Genomic DNA, 20297 nt, shown 5'->3' on the forward strand with positions numbered 1-20297 from the left:
CCATATAGAGGAGCAGAGAGAAGAAATGGCTTGATTGGACCACAGGAAGTTTATGTCCTGGGAATCTCTTAAAGTTAATTTTTTTCTATCGGATTGTCCCACACACAATTTGATTACAGTGTAGAGGGGAAGTAACTTAAGGTATTATCAACAATGCTGTTCCTCTGAGATCCAACAAGGACATGGCATGTTGTTTGAGTCAGCATACAATAAAGTCAGTTTAAGTCACACTTTTCATATAAGCCAACTATCCAACTCGATCCTTCTATCCAACTGGTTGAGTTAGAATAGGAACAAAAGATACAGGCTCAACAGTAAATGAATAGACAACAGAAGTATAAGAGATGTATGTCGGTGAAGAATGTACCTTGGAATTATTTCTAGAAACAGGTTGAGAAATCCTTGTTATCATTTAGTATATCTGTTATCTACTGCCATGTAACAAACCACTCCAACATGGAATTACTTAGAGCAATATAAATTTATTGCTTAGAGTTTTGTGGGTCAGAAATTTGGGCAGGGTTCAGCTGTGTAGTTCTTCTGCTCTGCATGGTATTGGCCAGGATCACTCATATGCACCGTTCAACAAGGGCTTCTGCTGGGGCTAGAATACCCAAGAGGACCTCATTCACATGTCTGGTGCTGCTGTTGGACCACATTCTCCTCCATATGGCTTGTCTTCTTGCAGAAACTTAACAAGTTTTCCTATAGCAAGGTAGCTAGGTTCCAGGGGAAGCCCAGCATGTAAGCATTTTTCCAGCCTCTACCTGAATAACTTGTACTATTATTCCATTGATTACAGCAAGTTATATGACCAAGCCCAAGCCAAATGTAGGAGGGCAGCTATAAAAAAGTGAGCATACCAGGAGCCATGGCTGATTTGGGACCACCAACATAGTGGTCTTACCTCACTGGTATAATCTATGAATTGTTGTTCTTTAACCCACATATGTCAAGTTTTAAAATAGTGTTTTGGAGCACACTTGAAATATAATTTTCTAGAAAGACTAAAGGTTAGAATAAAAAATCAGATTGTTTAGTGTTCTAGTCCAACGAAAGCAAATTCTGCACTGAATTTAAAAAAAGAAGAAAGAGGTTATGCCTCAACACTAAGGAATTTTCTCTCAGAGATGTACCAGAGATTCTGATTATTCTTGGTTTCTAGATATTGCCATTTGTCAATAGATGTTTATCAGTTGTTTCCTATTTTCTGATATTTCTTTACTCTCCTAGCAGTTACATATGAAACTGTGCCAAAATATATGTTTAAATCTTTGTTGTTGTTTTTTTTTAAGAAAAATAGAGAGGCACATTTTCTCTTAAAATTTTTCAGTGTATGTTAAGGTAAAAGAGTACTCTATTATTATATGCTAGATTCTAAAGGTTCTTATTCTTTTTTTTTTAATTTTGAAACATTTTTCTAGAATCTTTCATCTCTGGACAGATCTCCTTCCTTTTAAAAAATTATTCAGAGTAAATTGCTAAACCATTTTGTGGAATGATAGCATGATGTTCACATTTTTATAATACAGCATAATACTGTGGAATCAAAAAGTCATTTCTCCATGGTTACTCCAATTCAAATGAATAGCAAGGTGAAAGTATTTGGTAAGGGGCTGAACTGACACATAAAAACATACACTAAGGAGAAATACTCAACAAAATGTATGTTGCCACCTAAAAGGACTTGTCAGTTATAAACTAATTCTTTGACATATTTGTCGAGTGAACATTCAAAGCCGTCCACCCGCATGTATAGTCCTGACTCTTCTATTCAGCATTCCAGCAATAAAAGGATTAGTTGCTGATCTCTGATTTTTCTTGTGTAATACACCCATGAGACAAGAGTTCCAGTATTGTATCTTTTTATATTAAAATGGAATACACCCTGAAATTGTTTCCCAACTGTCAAATTATGTATTATTGTGTGGTTATATGGGTTTTTTATACTTGCCACGTATTTCATATAAATATGTTTATAACTATTAGAATTACAATTTTTTAATGTGATGATATAGGAATACTTTCTGTAGTAGTCGCCTAGCATGTGCTGAGATGTCAACCTTATTCCTGAAAAAAAGGGGATGATGGCCACAATATTTAACAGCCTGTGCTGCATGGGCGATAACTTGGCAAATTAGACAAAGGGCTTTGAGATGGGACAATGTCCTGGAGGCCCTGCTGTGCCAGGGGGTACCCCTGTAATTGCTAGAGGCACAGAAGGATCTAGAAGGATGCAGGGAGAGGCCAACAGAGGTGGGCAGAATAATGGAGGGGGTGTGTTGGGGTGTGAAATCAGCAGCTCTCTGGCAAGTGAAAGGGAAATATTTGAACGGTTTACTCATGGATACAGCTCTGCTCTGCTCATGAATACTGCCTGTACTGTTGTCCCACGTAAGAGTAGAGCTTGGAACTGGAAAAAATGAAATGCCAGTCAAATATCTGCAGGAGCTATGTACAAGCTTGACAGAAACACAAAAAATAGCAGGATTCAGAAAGAAGGCAGTGGCCTGCTACCCCCTCTGGGACGACGTGTCTAGCTCCACGGGCCCCAGCACGGGAGCTCTGGTCCCTGGCCTTGCCAGTGCCACTGTGTCTGCATAGCAGCAACGTGTCTTGGGGTCCCTCACTGGCACCCAGGTTGAGGGGGACAGGGAGAATGGAAGGCAGAGAGAGATGCCTGCCACCCTAATCTCACTGAAGCCTATTTAGCAGGGGTCCTGCAAATGGCCAGCAACACCAAGTTATACTTCAGGGTGGAATCTAAAGAACGACTGTGAATAGTATGAGAAGAGGAGCAAAGTCTCATCCATGGAGGAGATGAAGAGTCAAGGGCTGTAGCCAGGAGCAAGGTGTGGGTGATGTTAGTCCCCCTTGTCTGTGACCACTGCCCATGTCCTTGGCCCATATGCTCATCATTTCTACCAGAAGGATGGCCAATAGCCTCCCAGAGAGTCTTCCCGGCCCCGGTTGTGCCTCACCCACCATCACACATGTACTTGCTCCCAGGAAGATGATTACAAAGTGCTGTTCTGGTCACTCATTTCCCTTCTGATCACCAGCCAAAGATTCCCACCTCCGAGATGAAATCTGAATTCATATCCTGTCACATGAGGACCTCATGACCTGTGCTCTGTCTGATTCCCAAGACCCCCATCTCCCAACACTCCCCTTGAGGAGCCCACCTGTCATCTTCACAAAACATAACAGGTTCGCAAGCACAGCATGCCTCCCATGTGCAATACTGTGCTTGGAATGGCCCTCCACCCCACCCCGCTCCCTCTTAACCAATTCTCAGCTCTCCAGCCACCTGTCCACAGTCCACTAGTAGATACCTTCCCCCCTCAAAGGTTCAGGATATGTTAATTTTTTAAATAGATAATACATTCACTTAGTCCAAACTCATAAAAATGTGTACAGTGACAATACGCCCTCCCACCCTTGTGCGCCCTCTGCCTGGTTTCCCCATCTCTGCTCCCCAATAGGCAGCCAGTTTTGTTTTAATTTTTAGTGCTATGCCAAAGTGTCTATATGAAATTCAAGAAACTATGACTTTTTATTTTTATTTGCCCCCCCCCCCCACAAAAGACAGCATATGACATCCACCCCTCTGAGGTCTTCCTTTTTTCAACTTATATATTTTGGAACTATTTCCATATCAGCACATCAGTGATTCATTGTTTATTTAATGCTTCCCTATTAATGGACATTTGAACTACTTACCTCATCCAATATAATGATGTTGGATGTATAGAATATAGAGCTAATGCAGCTAACATAATATATAATCCATAGTATAGCAATTTTGTATCATGATTACATATTATATAACTGTTATGCACAGTGTTATACTATATAACTGTGTACATGTGTCACTGAGAACATTTCCTAGACCTGCCCTGCTCACTCACCCTCCCTGGGCTGTACTAGGTGGCTTGCTATGACAGCACAGTTTTATAATCATGGAGTCTCTGGTCTATCTACGGAAAGCCCCGTAAAGGCTGGAGTTGTGCCCTTTTTTCACTTGTTCATTTCTGCAGTCACAGTGATAGCTGAGTGATAGCACATAAATATTTGCTGAATGAATAAATGACCGACAAACAGGAGATTCCAAAGCCTGAAGTGAGTAAACACAAAAGGAAGAATCCACTGACCAAAAAGTGCAGGAATGAATGAATGCACTAACAAAATTCAGGAGCCAGAGTGAGCTTCATTTGCGAAGTGAGGGGTTGTCCACAAAATGTTATGCACAGTGCATGACACGGAAGCACCCAGTAAATGTTAGCTTTGTATTGCTGTTACTGATGTTTTTACTGTAATTGTTTCAGCCTGTCCCTCTCCTATCTGGGCCAGTCCTTCTTCAAAGACCATGGGCTCCACCCTGGTGTGCTATAACTGTTGAACTCTCAGTTCTTTAATCCCACACCTGACATCCATTCCCTGCAGGAAAAATGTCATTTCTGTGATCTTCATAGGACACTGAATCATAAATTTTTACACAGAGGACTGAATGTTTAATATGTGTTTATTTTCCTCATTCTGGCTTACTCAAGTTCTTTCCTACCTATGCCTCCCAAGAGCATTTGGATGACTGAACAAATTTCATATTTTCATGAAAAATTTTACAATTGCTATAGTTATATACTACTGTAGTTATATATTACTGTAACTTTGTATCTACCCCCACATCTCTAATGCCTAGGACTGTGCCTGACTCAGAACAGCCACTCATTCAGAGCTGTTGAGTAAATTGTGTAAATTTTCTGGATTTTAGTTTTACAAAACACAAAGTGCATAATTTTTAAACACTGGAAGTGATTTAATGACGCTATGCCTTGATTTTGTTTCATACCACTTGCTAAAGAAAACATATCTGAAGAACACACTTCCAAATTCTTTCCGATTCGGATGCTATTTGTTTGGATTTGTGAGTGTACCCAGATGCCGGGAAAAGGAAAGTCATTCCCCTCCGAGACCATAACTCTCCTTTTGAATTTGTTCTTCCACATCCACGTGTTCTTTATTTTGAGAGGGACTTCACTAGTTCAGCCGGGTTTAGTTGCTTTGCTCCCATTGAAGAGAACATCAAAATAGTTTCTGGCAAAAATGTAAAATTATGTCCAGTTGAATTCTAGGTACTATATGTATTTTCAGAACAGACTTCCATTCTGGAAATTTAACACCACAGATTTAAAGAAGAAACATATATATCAAATTAAATACTACAATCCCAAATACAGCATTTTCTTTTTCCACTAGAGAATGTGGATAAAATATTTCTGGTTGAAAGAATCTCTATAACCATTTAATCTCATTCTACAGTGTTATGTTTTACTCATTTAATTACCAAACTCTGAACATGAAATCTTACAAAACTAAATGAAACAAGTAATTAAAATTCATTTGTATGATAGGCAAAGGGTCATTATCAACAACACATGATGAAGTCATTTAAATGAATAATAAAAACAACGAAATTTAATCATTAAATCAATGAAGAATATAAACAAATGTAATCACGTAATTGTAAACAAAGGTGTAAAATAGGATTGTTTCAGTAGTAACTTGATCTGTGCAAATTGAGTTTGCGCTAATTTAACAACTTTTAAAAACGGGAACACATAGCATCGAAGTAAAGTGTTACTTACTTGTTGGTAAAGGCATTCTTTCCTGCAATGCTCATTAAAATGTCTGTACTTTTTGGCCCGGTAAGCCAACTCAGTGGAGTTTCTCCTAAGATAATTGAACAGCGACAAACAGCTACCTGCATGATGTTCTTTTCACTGTTATTTATAATAGCAAACCTGAGTATGTCTAAACAACCTTGTTGAAGACAGTATAACAATTTACAGTACATCAGCATGATTTTTAGATAGCAATAACTGTGATAATTCTGTATAAACTTTTGTATATAAAACATGGAAAGGAATTTATGATTTAAATAAGCAGTCAAGGAAAAGAAGTAAGATGCAAAAAACAAATGTGGAATTATGTGTGTTCTCTCCTAAAATGTTTTTAAATACTGTAAGCATTTTTAAAATAGTGTTTAATCATCACATGATTTGTATAGAACACTGGAAGAGATGTTATGGTTGTTTTCTTAGATGATTACATATTCCTAAATCCCACAACATTTACTTGATCATTTGGAGGCACTCTTTTTTAAAAATGTTTATTTAGAGAGACAACATAGGAGAGCAAGTGAGAACAGGAGAGGGGCAGAGAGAGAAGGAGAGAGAATCCCAAGCAGGCTCCAGCTGTCAGCACAGAGACTGATGTGGGGCTTGAACTCACGAACCTGATCATGACCTGAACTGAAATCAAGATGCTTAACTGACTGAGCCACCCAGGTGCACCTGGAGGCACTCTTGAATCTAGAGTTATTACATGTTATTCCGTTTTAGCAGACTGCTCAGTTCTGAGGTCAATAATCATGAATATGCAATTTAAGGCTCGTTTTCAATTTTAAGCATTAGTTATTTGCTGGTAAACAGATCCATATACTCATGTTAACTATTAAACAACATACATACACACACACACACACACACACACACACACACTTTTTTTAAGGAGCTCGTTTTTATAACTAATAGACAAATTCTAAATCTCTAAACCTGGAAGACATCTTTAAAACTTGCCTTATCTATCTCTCTTCGGTGGTAATTTTACATGCATATTGTCTTGAATCCTTGCTGTCAAGATACTCTCTTTCATATCTGATAGGTGATGAGTCTCATTCTTTAACGTCTTTGGAGGCTGTCACCATGGGGGGAGCTGGGGACCAGAGCACTCTGAGAATGGCTTTTCCTTCATCCCCATGGTGTTCTCGTTGCATCCATCCAGTCACATCAGCATTCATCACTGCTCCATGCCCTTCATATCAGACACATTCAGCCTAAAGGTAAATTAAAACTCAGTAGGGTGAAAAGTAGCATTAGACCACAAGGTATCCTGTAGAATCTTTATCCTCGAAAGACTGTATAGATTATCTGCTTCATCTACTTAAAATAAATGGCCCAGTGACAAGAACAGATAATACTATTGCTAATTCAGTAACATATGCTCACACAGTGTAAGAATGCAAGTCAAAAGGTAAACCTTGAAATAAGTTCCAATTGCTATCAATGATATTCTTCCAAAAATGTAAATATAGTTAAAAGAGGATTTTTTTGTTGTTGTTGTTTTATTCCTGTGTTAACATTTGCACATTTAGTTAACATTTAGTTAACAAGCCCCTCTGAGAGCTTTGCAAATAGGAGCTCACTTAATCTTTAAAACGACCCAAGAAGAAGGTATTATTTTATTAATTTTACAAAGGTGAAAACTGAGACATACAGAGAAATTAAGTCGTTTTCTCAAGGTCACACGGCTTAAAATGAGCAAAGCTGACCTAAAACCCAGGCAGATGGAATCCAGAGTTCATGGTCTTAACTACTTTGCTGTACTTCCTATGACATTGGAAAGAACACCTCTGATTCCTTACAGCCCTTTTTGGGTGAAGGTCAGTGGTAAACTCTCAGATCTCTAAGCCTGTGAATCTCCTTCTGTGTTGATGGGGTTTACTGACAGTTCCAGTATTTGAAAGTAAAAGAGACCAATTAATAATTATTCAATAGTTAAAAGATTATAGGATGAATAGTTCAAGATGTTTCTTTCACCCTTGAAAACATCTCTTAACCATCTTTTTGTTGTTTAAAAAAATGGAAGATTTCAACACTTAAAAGTGCTAAGTATATCCGACTCCTTTTTTGGTTGCTTGCTTGCTGGGGCTTTCTAGATAGTAGCAAGAGGAAAGGAATCATAGTCTATCTCTCCTGCCCTAAATTCTTCCCAGAATCATTCTTTCCCAGGAATCCACTTTTATATGAATTAGATGGTTTCTGTCTGTGCCAAAATTTGAGCAATCTCTAAGTGCTATCTAGAAGTATTAGTATTTCCCTATACACCACCTTTGGTCTCTGTATTTTTTTTTTTAAACATTTTATTTATTTTTGAGACAGAGAGAGAGAGAGCATGAACAGGGGAGGGTCAGAGAAAGAGGGAGGAGACACAGAATCTGAAACAGGCTCCAGGCTCCGAGCTGTCAGCACAGAGCCCGACGCAGGGCTCGAACTCACGGACCGCGAGATCATGACCTGAGCCGAAGTCAGACGCTCAACCGACTGAGCCACCCAGGCGCCCCATGGTCTCTGTATTTAATTCCATCCTCAAAAAGCTGAGTCAACAGTTCATCCAAAGTTCCATAAAGGAATCCTTTATTGTACCATCAAAGTATTGAGAAGGGTTTGTGGTTGTGGGGGAAGAATCGCCATGTCAACAATACTAAAAAGCTTTTGGCGGAGACATTTGTGTGCGGGAACCAGAGTATACCTGGTCAGTAAAATTGCTTGGGTATGAAAGTGCTTGTCTGGTGAACTATAATTTTAAGTAATGTCTTTCTTGGTATTCATGTCTTCACAGTGTACTCTCTGTCTTTGAAATGTGCGTACATTTTTTAAAGGCTTTACTGAAATATAATTCACATCTCATACAATCCATCCATTTGAAGTCCACAGTTCAGTGGTTTTCAATATAGTCACAGATATGGCAACCATCATCACCAAAGTCAATTTCAGAACATATTCATCACCTTGGAAAGAAACCTTGATTCTTTAGCCGCCACCACCTATCCTTTCCTTCTCCCCAAACCTAAGCAATAGCTAATCTACGTTCTGTCTTTATAGATTTGCCTGTTATGGTCATTCCATATAAATGAAATCATATATGTGTTTCTTTGTGTGTCTGGCTTCTTTCACTTAGCATGGTTTCAAGATTCGCTCATGTAGCATGTAGCGTGTAGCAGAACCGTATTCCTTTTTACGGTTAAATAATGTTCTATCATATATTTACTTTTAAGCCTTTTATCTGTTATAACACATGTATGGCATCTAGCAAAAATTTCAGAAATACAATTTAAATGTATAAAGCCCTCACCTGCTCACTGATGAACTCTAAGTGGAATTTAGGCAATCTACCATATATTTTGTCTCTCTATATATATCCATGTTTTGGAAACATCCAGATTAGAGATAGCAGTTCTCAGTTTGTATAGATATTTGGTCTTACATAAATGTAATACTATTACCTGTCACTTGTACATAGCATCTGTGGGTTTTAACAACTTAAAATATGTAAGCATTTAAAGTTCATATTTTCTTATACCATAGCATTCTCCTTAATAGTATGCGTATGACTGGATTTTATTTTGTATGTTAACCAGTTATCACAGACATTTATGTCTCAAACCACAAATTCCATACCATTTCCAAACAACAGAATCAAGTCTCACAAGGCCCAGATACTCATGATTATCTCAGACATGTCTGCACGTTTTCATAAATTATTACTGCCCTGCTGGTTTCAAATAATCTGTTAAACATTGATTATTAAATGCAAAAGCGAGTTATGACATTTGGTATATTAAATACAATTTCATCAGAGAAATGGAAAGCTTAATTCGAAATCATATCTCGCACCAAAACCATTACATACAAAATCTGAGATATGTTTAATAATTAATGGAAACAAACATTGTGACTTGGGCTTATGGCGATATTAAAAGCAAGAAAGCTAATTTTATTGATGCTTTACTTAGGGTAATTTAATGTCATTCAGATGTTGGCAGACATTTCATCTTTAGCCCCAGGTAGGATTAATTATTATGTAAAAGAAAAAGTAGCTTACATAATAATAAGAATGAATTCAAAAACATTCACACCCTACTTTTAGAAGACCAAAGTTTGTACAAGTTCCATAAAGAACATCATTTGTCATTTTTTGTATTCTTTCTAAAAGAAAACAAGCAGTATATGATTCATTCAGAAAAACATACTCAGTAAACCCTGCTTCGATACAAAGCACTGTGCTAAGAACTTTGCTGATGAGAGGCTGGAAATAAACCAAAGTGGAATTTGACATGGTCCTCCCTGTGGTAATATTCAGTCTACCAGGGAAGATTGGGCAGGCAAGCAAAGTGTCAACTTTTCAGATGCCCTAAGGGATAGCCAGCTGGGACTTCAATGAACTTGCAGGACAGGTTTTGTGACTGATTTTGTGTTATTTGCTAATAAATATTGTGGCGCGCCCATGTGTGTGTGTGTGTGTGTGTGTGTGTGTGTGTGTAAGAGTTTATACTGAAACTTGCTTGCTTTCTGGTAGCAAGGTTGTAAGAGGGAAAAACTTTGGGCTTTGACTTCCTCTGAGTATCTACCCAAAAAGGACTTAATGATTATAAATGATCAAATTGGTTTAGTCAATATTTAACAGAGTAGCCAGAGAAGATGTCTCTTAGGAAACGGCATTTGAGCTGAGTTACAAATGAACTCAATTAGAGTAGGGCTAGAAATATTCCACAAGAAACAGAAAGATGCACATGGCCGGAGTCTAGAGAGCAAGGGAGCGAGTGGTGAAAAATGAAATGAGAGAAGTAGGCAGGGGTTGGAGAAGGCATGGTACAGGATTCTAGTTGGATGATAAGACACTGACAAGATACTACTGTGTTTCAACCAGGAGAGTGATAGGATCTACATTTAAGAAAGCAACTCCAGAGCTGTTTGGAGAATGGATTGGAGAATAAAAATGGAAGAAAATAAACCAATTTGTTGGCTATTCCAATAGACCACCTGAGAGAAGATGGTGACTTGGACCTGAATAGTGTCCATGGAAGTAGAAATGCCTATGCAGGAGCTCTTACAGGACAAGAGCAAGTGGCCTGTGAAGAAAAGGAAGAAATAAGGATGGAGCTTAGAGTTTAGATTTGAATAATATGTAGATAATGTTGCTAGTTATTGAGATGAGTCTGGGAGTCTTGTTCCAATGGTAGCTTTTATCTTTTCTCAACATGTAAAACAATAGCAATCAAACACAGATTACTGTTTAAAATAGTTTTAATAATTAGAAGAATAGGGGCACCTGGGTGGCTGAGTTGGTTAAGCAACCAGCTTCAACTCAGGTCATGATCTCACAGCCTGTGAGTTCAAGCCCTGCATCAGGCTCTGTGCTGACAGCTCAGAGCCTGGATCCTGCCTGGGATTCTGTGTCTCCTTCTCTCTCTGCCCCTCCTCACTCAGTTTTGTTTTCTCCTTCTCTCAAAAAAAAAATAAACATTAAAAAAATTTTTTTAATAATAATTAGAGGAATTTTCCAGATATATCATGAAACAAACACAGTCAGCCTAAAAGAAGCATCATCTAGAAGTAGCAGGTACGCCTTCTCAGATTGAAAAATCCTGCCATGCTAATGGTTCAAAATTGTGATTTCATAATGGTTTGAAGCAATTAGTGCAGTATCAGCCATTCACACTTTGCTAAAAGTAAAATTGATAGCAAAAAAAGCTATGGGGAAATAGTGCTCTGTATTTAAATGGATCAATGTAAATAGCTCTTTCATTTAAAAGTGATTCGTATAAAATTCGAGCAAATATTTGCAGTGCATAATTATTACTTAGTGGCAAAGATAATCAGGAAGTCCTATGGACACTGAAACACGAACAATTAAAATCTTTAGGATACATAACAGCTTTTAATTAATAAGCTAAACTAATCCAAACAAATAGAAAACTGTGCTACAGTGCTTGGGTATAAAGGAGTTTAAAGTCACTGTTAATAAGAAACAGAATCACAGGTATCATTACTAGGTCTATATTATGTGCCTGGCATCTTCCTTTGAAGTGTTATCTTGTGTAATATTCTCAAAAATAATGAAAGGTAGGCTTTATTATTTCTAATTATATATGAAGAAACCGTGACATAAAATTGATATCTTGTCCAAGATCCTGTGGTCAGTGATTGGGGAGGAGGCACCAAATTTGGTTCTTATGTATCCCAAAACTGCTGTGCTTATTGAAGATACTTCATTAATACATAAAACCAAAGGTAATATAGACCTAAATATATCTTTTAGTGTATTCTTTGGAAGGATATTAGAGTTTTAAAGTATCAACTTGAAAATTTTGTTCATTATTTCACAATTTTGTGTAAATCCATCCAAACGTTCAAATTGTGAGATTTTTGTGTTCATGTACTGGACAGCAGAAACACATTCTATTCCAACCATTATTATTATCCAATTATGCTTGTTAATGGAGTAAATCATCAGAACAAAACTTAAACTACTAGGTAATTCTTTCAAGGTGGGGCTTTGAAGACCTTTTATGCCTACATGTGAACATTGAAACTGTGCTGCATTCTGGGAATGCATGAAAAACAAAGAGGAAGGTCAGTGAAGATTCAATTTATAAAAAGTTCAGTCTCTTAACCTAGAACCCCTTCTCAACCTCTCAATACTTCCTTTGACTTCTATAACCTTTAGACTGATGGTGAGACCCTGCTTAAGCAAAATTCACCTGATCTACTTCAGAAGTGTATTCTCATTTGACTCTTTCTTGCCTGGAGTAGATGTGTTATATTCAGTTTCAATTTTCTTTCCTGACCATTGAGTCAGAGTTTATATTTATATAGGAGATACACTGTAAGAAAGGAGTTAATACAAAAAAATTCAACAACTTTCCTATGACAAAAAGTCAATTAAATTGTCAGTGTATAACTATATATATTTAATTGCCATTAAGTGAAATATTTTGATCCCTCATATTAAAGTCAGTATTTTATATTTCATTTCAGCACAGGATTTATTTCTACAAGATTAAGGCTTACATTCAACTAATAATATGTCTTACCATTTTTTAGAAGACACTTGGAAATACAATTAAAATTTCACTAATGCTATGGTCTGAATGTTTGTGTCTCCCCAAATTTTTATGTTGAAATTCTAACCCACAAAGATGATGGTATTAGGAGGTGGGGTCTTTGGGAGGTGCTTAAGCCATGTGAGTGGAGCCCTCATAAATGGGATTAGTATGTTATAAAAGAGGTTTCAGAAAGAGTCTTAGCCCCATCCACCATGTGAGGACATAGGTGTTCACAATAAACCAGGAAGAGGGCCCTCACCCAGCCATGTTGGTACCTTGATCTTGGACTTTCCAACCCCTAGAACTATAAGAAATCAAATTTTTGTTGTTTATTAGCTATCCCATCTGTGGTATTTTATTATAGCAACCTGAATGGACTAAGATGACCAAGTCAGACCAAAATATTTATTTCTAAACTAAACTATTCGGTACTATTTTGCAATTGACTTGTATCTTCATGGTTTGTCTTATTGCCAGAGTAATTATCAACAACAAATATTAATTGATGATTTACCTTTGGCCTAGCACTACACTAGATAGATTCTCTATCTCACTATAACAGGTACAAGACATGTTGACACAGGCTTACGCTGATGATTGTTAGTGATTAGAATAATATAGAGGAAAATAGAAAAGAATAATTATCTAATAACTATTATGTGCAGGCTGTGTTTTACATATTTTATAAATATTAAGTCATTTAATCTTAGCAATTCCATTATTATCTCCATTTTTTTAAATAAGGAAAAATATATAAATTTATGTAATATATAAATATATATAATATATTTTTCATATATATAATATATATTATATATATAATTTTCATAATATATATATAAAATATATAAATATTTTCAAATAAGGAAAAATTTCAAATAAGGAAAAAATTAAGGAAGAAAATGTTAACACTGTACAAGGTCACTCAGTTTTAACATATGGTAGAACTGAGATTTGAGGGCCACCTGGTTGGCTCCGTCGGTTAAGCATGCGACTTTGGCTCAGGTCACGATCTCATGGTTTGTGAGTTGGAGCCCCACATTGGGCTCTGTGCTGACAGCTTGAAGCCTGGAGCCCCGCTTCAGATTCTGTGTCTCCTTCTCTCTCTGCCCCTCCCCTGCTCACTGTCTGTCTGTCTGTCTCTCTCTCAAAATAAATAAACGTTAAAGAAAAAAAAAAAAAACTGAGATTTGAAACCAGGTACTCAGGCTCCATGAGATCCATGGTTAAAAGGCTCTGTAGTTTGATCTTCTAATAGAGATTGACTTTAGAGTTGGCTTCCATTTAAATATAACAGACATTTCAATTCCTCTTTGAAATTCATAGGTGAGTGGCATTCTAGTTTCCTTGAACCAGATGCTGAAACAAGGACTTAAGTGCAGATAGTTGATGTAGGAAGTGATCCCAAGAAAACACAGTGAGAAAAGAATGAGAAAAGAGTGGGTTGTTGAACAAGTTATTACTATGAGCTCAGGGCTTAAGGTCCTGGGGATCCCCCTCCTCAGTTGTGTGTGTGTGTGTGTGGGTGTGTGTGTGTGTGTGTGTGTCCCCATCCTCTCAAGTTGAATGCTTCCCTAGGAATATTAAATCCCTGGCATTCCAGGATGCCCTGCCCAGAGTCTGAGCAGGCTTGGGGCCAGAGAAATCTCTCAAGCCAAGAATCACGGAAGTCAGTGTGCAGAAGAACGGCCCATTGAGGTTTCAGGGTAACTCACAGGTAGTCAGGGAGTAGGGAGCAGAGGATAACAACACACACTACAGTGAGAAGAGCAGACATCTATTGTCTTTGTCTGCCAGCTTCCATATCCATAACTTTTGATAACGGCACTTCAGTTGCCTTGTAGTTAAATAGCCGCACATCCACTCTTTCCCTCTGCATGATGAAGGTGGGTAGGGCAGGACTGACTCCACTACCTTCCAGCTCCAGAGTAAAAACATGAGTCCCCCAAATTTTCAAACAGCATATTCCTTCCTCCGGACCGGTGATTGGTTCACAGATAGTTCTGTAAGCTTATTCCTAAGACTTAGCTGTACAATTCTCAACTTTTATAAATTTTTCCTTCCAAGCCTGCTGAATTAGGAGGGATTAGGTTTGCAGAAGCAGGCAGCCATTGGGTGGATAGGGCCTATCTGAGAGAAAAACAGAGCTGTAAAAAAAAGAAAGATATACGGGCACCGAGGAACACAGACAGATGTAGTAGTTTTCGATTGAGTCATGCCCAAACCAGCCCTGCTCATGGACTTTTCAATACATGAGTCAATACATTCTCTTTTTTGCTTAAGTAATTTTCAGAAGAGTTTCTCCTACCTATAACACTTTTTCATAGTGTTTTTTAGTGCCTGAACAGTATCTTAACTTCTGAGTGTTTACTGACTTAAAACCTCAGAATTTTTACTTTTTTATTTTTTATTTTTTTTATTTTAGAGAGAGAGAGGGCATGCAAGCAGGGGAGAGGGGCAGAGGGAGAGCGAGAGAATCCCCAGCAAGCTCCATGCTCAGTGCAGAGCCTCACATGGGGCCCGATCCTACGACCCTGGGATCATGACCCGAGCCAAAATCAAGAGTTGGACCCTCAACTGACTGAATCACCCAGGCATCCTCAGAATTTTTCATTGAAAGGGATCCTTGTAGCAATCTAGGCCAGTCTTCCTCAAGGCCTATAGCCGTGCTATGCAATGTGTCAGGTCAAAACGGAGATGTGCTGTAAGTATAATATATACCCTGGATTTTGAAGACTTGGTGCATAAAAAATGTAAAGTATCCCATTGATAATTTTTCTATATTGATTATATGTTGAAATAAAAATACTTTGCATTTTTGGGTTAAATGGAATATATTATTAAAATTAATTTAACCTGCTTCTTATTTATTTATTTATTTTTTTATGTGGCCACTAGACAATTTAAAATCACATATGCAGCTCACATTATATTTGCATTGGACAGTGCTGGTCTGTGGCTTTCCTGACAAACGGTGATGCAGCCTCTTCAGGAACGTGCAGCTCATTACCCCCCTAGGCTGCCACATCCATTATTGGACTGTTCTAAGTGTTAAAAATGATTGTCTGCAGATCCAAAATCCATCACCTTGAAATTTCCATCTATTGGCACTAGTTCTGCCTCCTGAGAATCACAGAGAATCTACCTTTCATTCACACCCAGATCTTCTGTTTGTTACTGGAAGATTACCATCCAATGTATCTTCTCTCATAGTACATCACAGACGGGATTCTTTATTTACATTACGAACTGTTGCAGACGTATTAGCGATGATCTCTTTATAGCTAATGCACAACCTGGCTCAATGTTCTTCTTGTGAAGCCAGAGGCAAGATACAGACTTCTATTTGGGACCTAGGAAGCTCTCTACACCCCATGAGGTATGACCTGGAGAGAAGTTAAGCTCATCCAGCAGGGATGTTTGCTTCTGCCCTGGGCTCAATCTTGAGAAATGGACATAGACTTCAGGCTGAGAAGAGGACAGCTGTCAAAAGAGAATGGCAATTCTGAGTCAATTTTCAGCAAACAACAGAGTCTGTTCCAATATAACCTGCTCCAACTGAGGCTTTGTGAAGGCAGACTAGTCATAACAGTAGATCAGATAGCTTCTTTGTCATTAGTATCCTTAATGAAGTACCGAGAAATTTAGTGCCCCTTTTAAATTTAAAAATAAAATAAATAGAATGCTGCAGATTGCTACTTAAGTATGTCATGAAGATGTCAAGTGTCAAGTTCTTGATGCTTGTTTTGATGATCAGATAGAATTTACATCTTTCGAGATAGAGTCATGGTTTAAACCACTATGATTGTCTGTGACTTTAACATATTCATTGCAAAGTTTTGGACATCCATGAAATACTAAGACTTTTTAGCTGGAACTCCTTATATTTCAGGATATTGATACTCTTGAAAACAAAAACACATTTGTCTGCCCAAAACTGACTCTTTTTTCATTTCATCTTATTTCAGCATAGATTTCATCACTAACCCCCAAAACCCACATTTTAATCTAGTGATCAGATGGAATTTTTTCTTGTCTAGGGAAAGCTTTTTATTGCAAATAAATTTCCTAAAGGAGAATTGAAATAAGACAAGTTCATGCCAGGCACTAATTAAAGCATCCAGGTTTTGTAGACACAATAATATGCCCTGATTATCAAGATAAGTAACTTAAGAAGTAATAAATTGTGTGGTAATGAATCTAATTCAAAATACCACTTGGTGCTAAAGCATTTCAGTGCCCTTTCAACATCCATATTTGTCCTATTTCAGTTCATATCAACATCCAGATTAAAATTCTGTCTACATGGTTTCTAAAACATTCAGTTAATTCAATTCACTCAATCCAGTTAATTAAATATGAAAAAAACCATATTCACCAACAAACTGACAAGCTAATTTTTCTAAAAGAGTTGATCAAAACAGTCTCTGCCTAAGAAATAGAGAGATAATCTAAAAGCCACAGCTCTCATCTTGTCTCATTTTTCCTTCAATAAATCATTGCATTGCTTCCTCCCACTTACAAAACAATCTTAACATTCTATAGTTTATCTTTCCCCCAGTGCAGTGAGCCTTCTCTATGCCATCAAATCCAACATTTCTAAAATCTCATTGTCAATAGCTTAGTGTATTGAAAAATTTAAGGTGATTCTTTTAAACAGTTTAGAGATTCAGTCATCCTCTGAAAATCCTCCTAATTTGTACCTTTCTGGCCTTTCACCACAGAATAGGTAATCTCTGAGGTTCCGAATGATTTTTCTTTATATGATAGATGGATCCTAAGGTGACCCTCAATAACTTTCCCCTTTTAGTATTTATGCTCTTATATAATTGCTTCTCCTGGAGCGTGTATAGCACCTGGGACTTGTTTCTAACCAACAGAAAGAATATGATGAGATGATGAGATGTCCATCCCATGATACATTACATTATATGGCAAAAGTGATGAGATATCACCCCTTTGATTGTTTTATTGTATATAAAACTGGGAGGCTCCACATGTGCAGGATAGAATCAAGCAGGCACAAAGCTCTCCAAACATCCCTGGCTGCCTGGGTGATTGCACACATATGAAAGAAAGACCTGAAGGGCATGGAAATAAGGAAAAGCCAGGGATTATTTGAAAATTAACTAAATTTTGCGTGAAACTCTGTAACCCACACATAGATGCATCAGCAGAGAGTAGATTTACTAGCATTAGATGTTTAAGCAAACCTCTCACGAATCTTCAATCAACTACTAGGCTAAGCAGACGTAATGGCGACTTTTAGGATCCCAGGAAAAAAGAAAATGTAATAGGACTTTTTTTTAAAACTAAGCAGAGAAAGCCTTAGCAGTTACATACCAAACTACATACCAACAGGATTAAACCCAGACAAGTTATTTTAAAATAAAACAAAATAAACTAACAACCTATCAGGAATAAAAAGCAGAATCTGGAGTTGCTATGGCGTGTTATCTAAAATGTCCAGTTTTCAACAATAACAAAAAAATAAGACATGCAAAGAAACAGGAAAGTGTGACTCATACTGCAAGGTTTGGCGGGGGGGGGGGTGCGGGGAGGAGTCAATAGAAATTGTGAGTGGCCTCAGACATTATATTTAGCAGATAGATATTTCAAAGCACTAATTATAAAAATGTTCAAAATTAAAGGAAATCGTGTTTAGATTATTAAAGGAAAATATGACAATGAATCAACAACAGGAAGTCTTCATAAAGAAATAGAAATTATGAAAAGAAACAAATGGATATTCAATAAATGAAAGTTACAATAGCTTAAATGAAAATTTCATTAAGTGGGTTCAATCACAAATTTGCAGTGGTAGAAGAAAGAATCATTAAACTTGAAGAAAAAGAAATAGAAATTATCCAATCTGATGAACAGAGGGAGAAAAATTGAAGAAAAGAATGGGCATACCTCAGATCTTGAGACAACATAACAACATAAATGTAATTGGAATCCTAAAAGGATAGATGAGATAGTGGCAAAAAAATTTTTTTGAAGAAATAATAACCCACAACTTTTCAATTTTAATGAAAAAATAAATCTACAGATCCAAGAAGCTGAATGAATCCCAAAGTAGAAAAAATAAACATGAGGAGATCCACACCTAGATGCATCATAGCCAAACTGTTGAAAATGAAAGTCTGGAAAGCAGTAAAAGAAAAGCAACTCATCACATACAAAGAAATCACGATAAAAAATCAACAGCTGACTTCTCATCAGAAACGATGGAGGCTAGAAGACAACGAAATGATGCATTTAAAAGTGCTAAAAGTAAAAAAAGGTCAACCAGAAATTCTATTTCCAACAAAATGAGGGTGAAAAGTGAACATAAAATAAAGACATTCCTAGACAAAGACTGGCAAAATTTGGTGCTAGTAGACTTGCTTTTTACATGAAACACTAAAGAAAATTTTTCCGGCTGAAACTAAAAAACCCCAGAGTAAACTGAATTAAAAGGAAGTAATGACAAGCACCAGAAATGGTAAATATGTGGATAAGTATAAAAACAGCCAGAATGGGGGCGCCTGGGTGGCTCAGTCGGTTAGGTGTCGGACTTTGGCTCAGGTCATGATCTCACTGTTTGTGAGTTTGAGCGCTGAATCAGGCTCTGTGATGACAATTCAGGGCCTTGAACCTGCTTCAAATTCTGTCTCCCTCTCTCACTGCCCCTCCCCCATTCACACTCTGTCTGTCTCTCTCTCTGTCTCTCTTAAAAATAAAGAAACATTAAAAAAACAAACAGCCAGAATGGGAATACCTGGGTGGCTCAGCCGGTTAGCATCCAGCTCTTAGTTTCAGTTCAGGTCATGATCTCATGGTTTGTGTGAATTTGAGCCCTGCACCAGGCTCAGTGCTGAGGGCTCAGAGCCTGGAGCCTGCTTCAGATTCTGTGTCTCCCTCTCTCTGTGCCCCTCCCCCTCACACTCTGTCTCTCTCTCTCAAAAATAAATAAACCTTTAAACAAATTGTTTAATAAATGATAAAAATAAAAGATACAAGATTCTACAAAACAATATTCACACTGTATTTTTGATTTCTAATATATATACATGTGAGATATAACAATAGCAGAAAACAGGAAAAGGAAATAGAACAATATTGAAGCAAAGTTTCTATAGTTTACCAGAATTAAGCCAATATTCACCTGAAGATTAATTAGACTATGGCAAATAAAGATGCATATTATAGTCCTTTTTAATAACAAAGAAAATTACTTTTAAAATATAATGTAAAGCCAATAAAGAAGTTTAGATGATACAATAAGAAAAATCAACAAATAAAATATGTAATACTAAAGAAGGTCCTAAGAAGGAAAAAAGAAGCAAAACAGACATGAAACATATGGAAAGGAAATGGAAAAATTACAGATGTAAATCTAAGCATACAAAAAATTACAATAAATGTAGATGTACAAACACTCTAATGAAAAGACAGAGGTTGTCAGAATAAATTTTTTTAAAGAGCAAGATCCAACTGTATGCTGTGTACAAAAGACACACTTTAGATTAAAAGACACAAATTATTTGAAAGTAATAAGGTAGAAAAAGATATTCTATCCAAA

The 20297-nt window shown here is 37.1% G+C and overlaps 1 protein-coding gene across 1 annotated transcript in view; it reads left to right on the plus strand.

Annotated features, from left to right (window-relative positions):
* NKAIN3 (sodium/potassium transporting ATPase interacting 3) overlaps positions 1 to 20297 on the plus strand; it is a 701538-nt gene that overhangs the window by 560783 nt on the left and 120458 nt on the right. The gene's annotated exons all lie outside the window — the stretch shown is intronic.

The sequence above is a fragment of the Panthera leo genome, chromosome F2 (genome assembly GCF_018350215.1).
Source record: "Panthera leo isolate Ple1 chromosome F2, P.leo_Ple1_pat1.1, whole genome shotgun sequence".
Lineage (NCBI taxonomy): Eukaryota > Metazoa > Chordata > Mammalia > Carnivora > Felidae > Panthera > Panthera leo.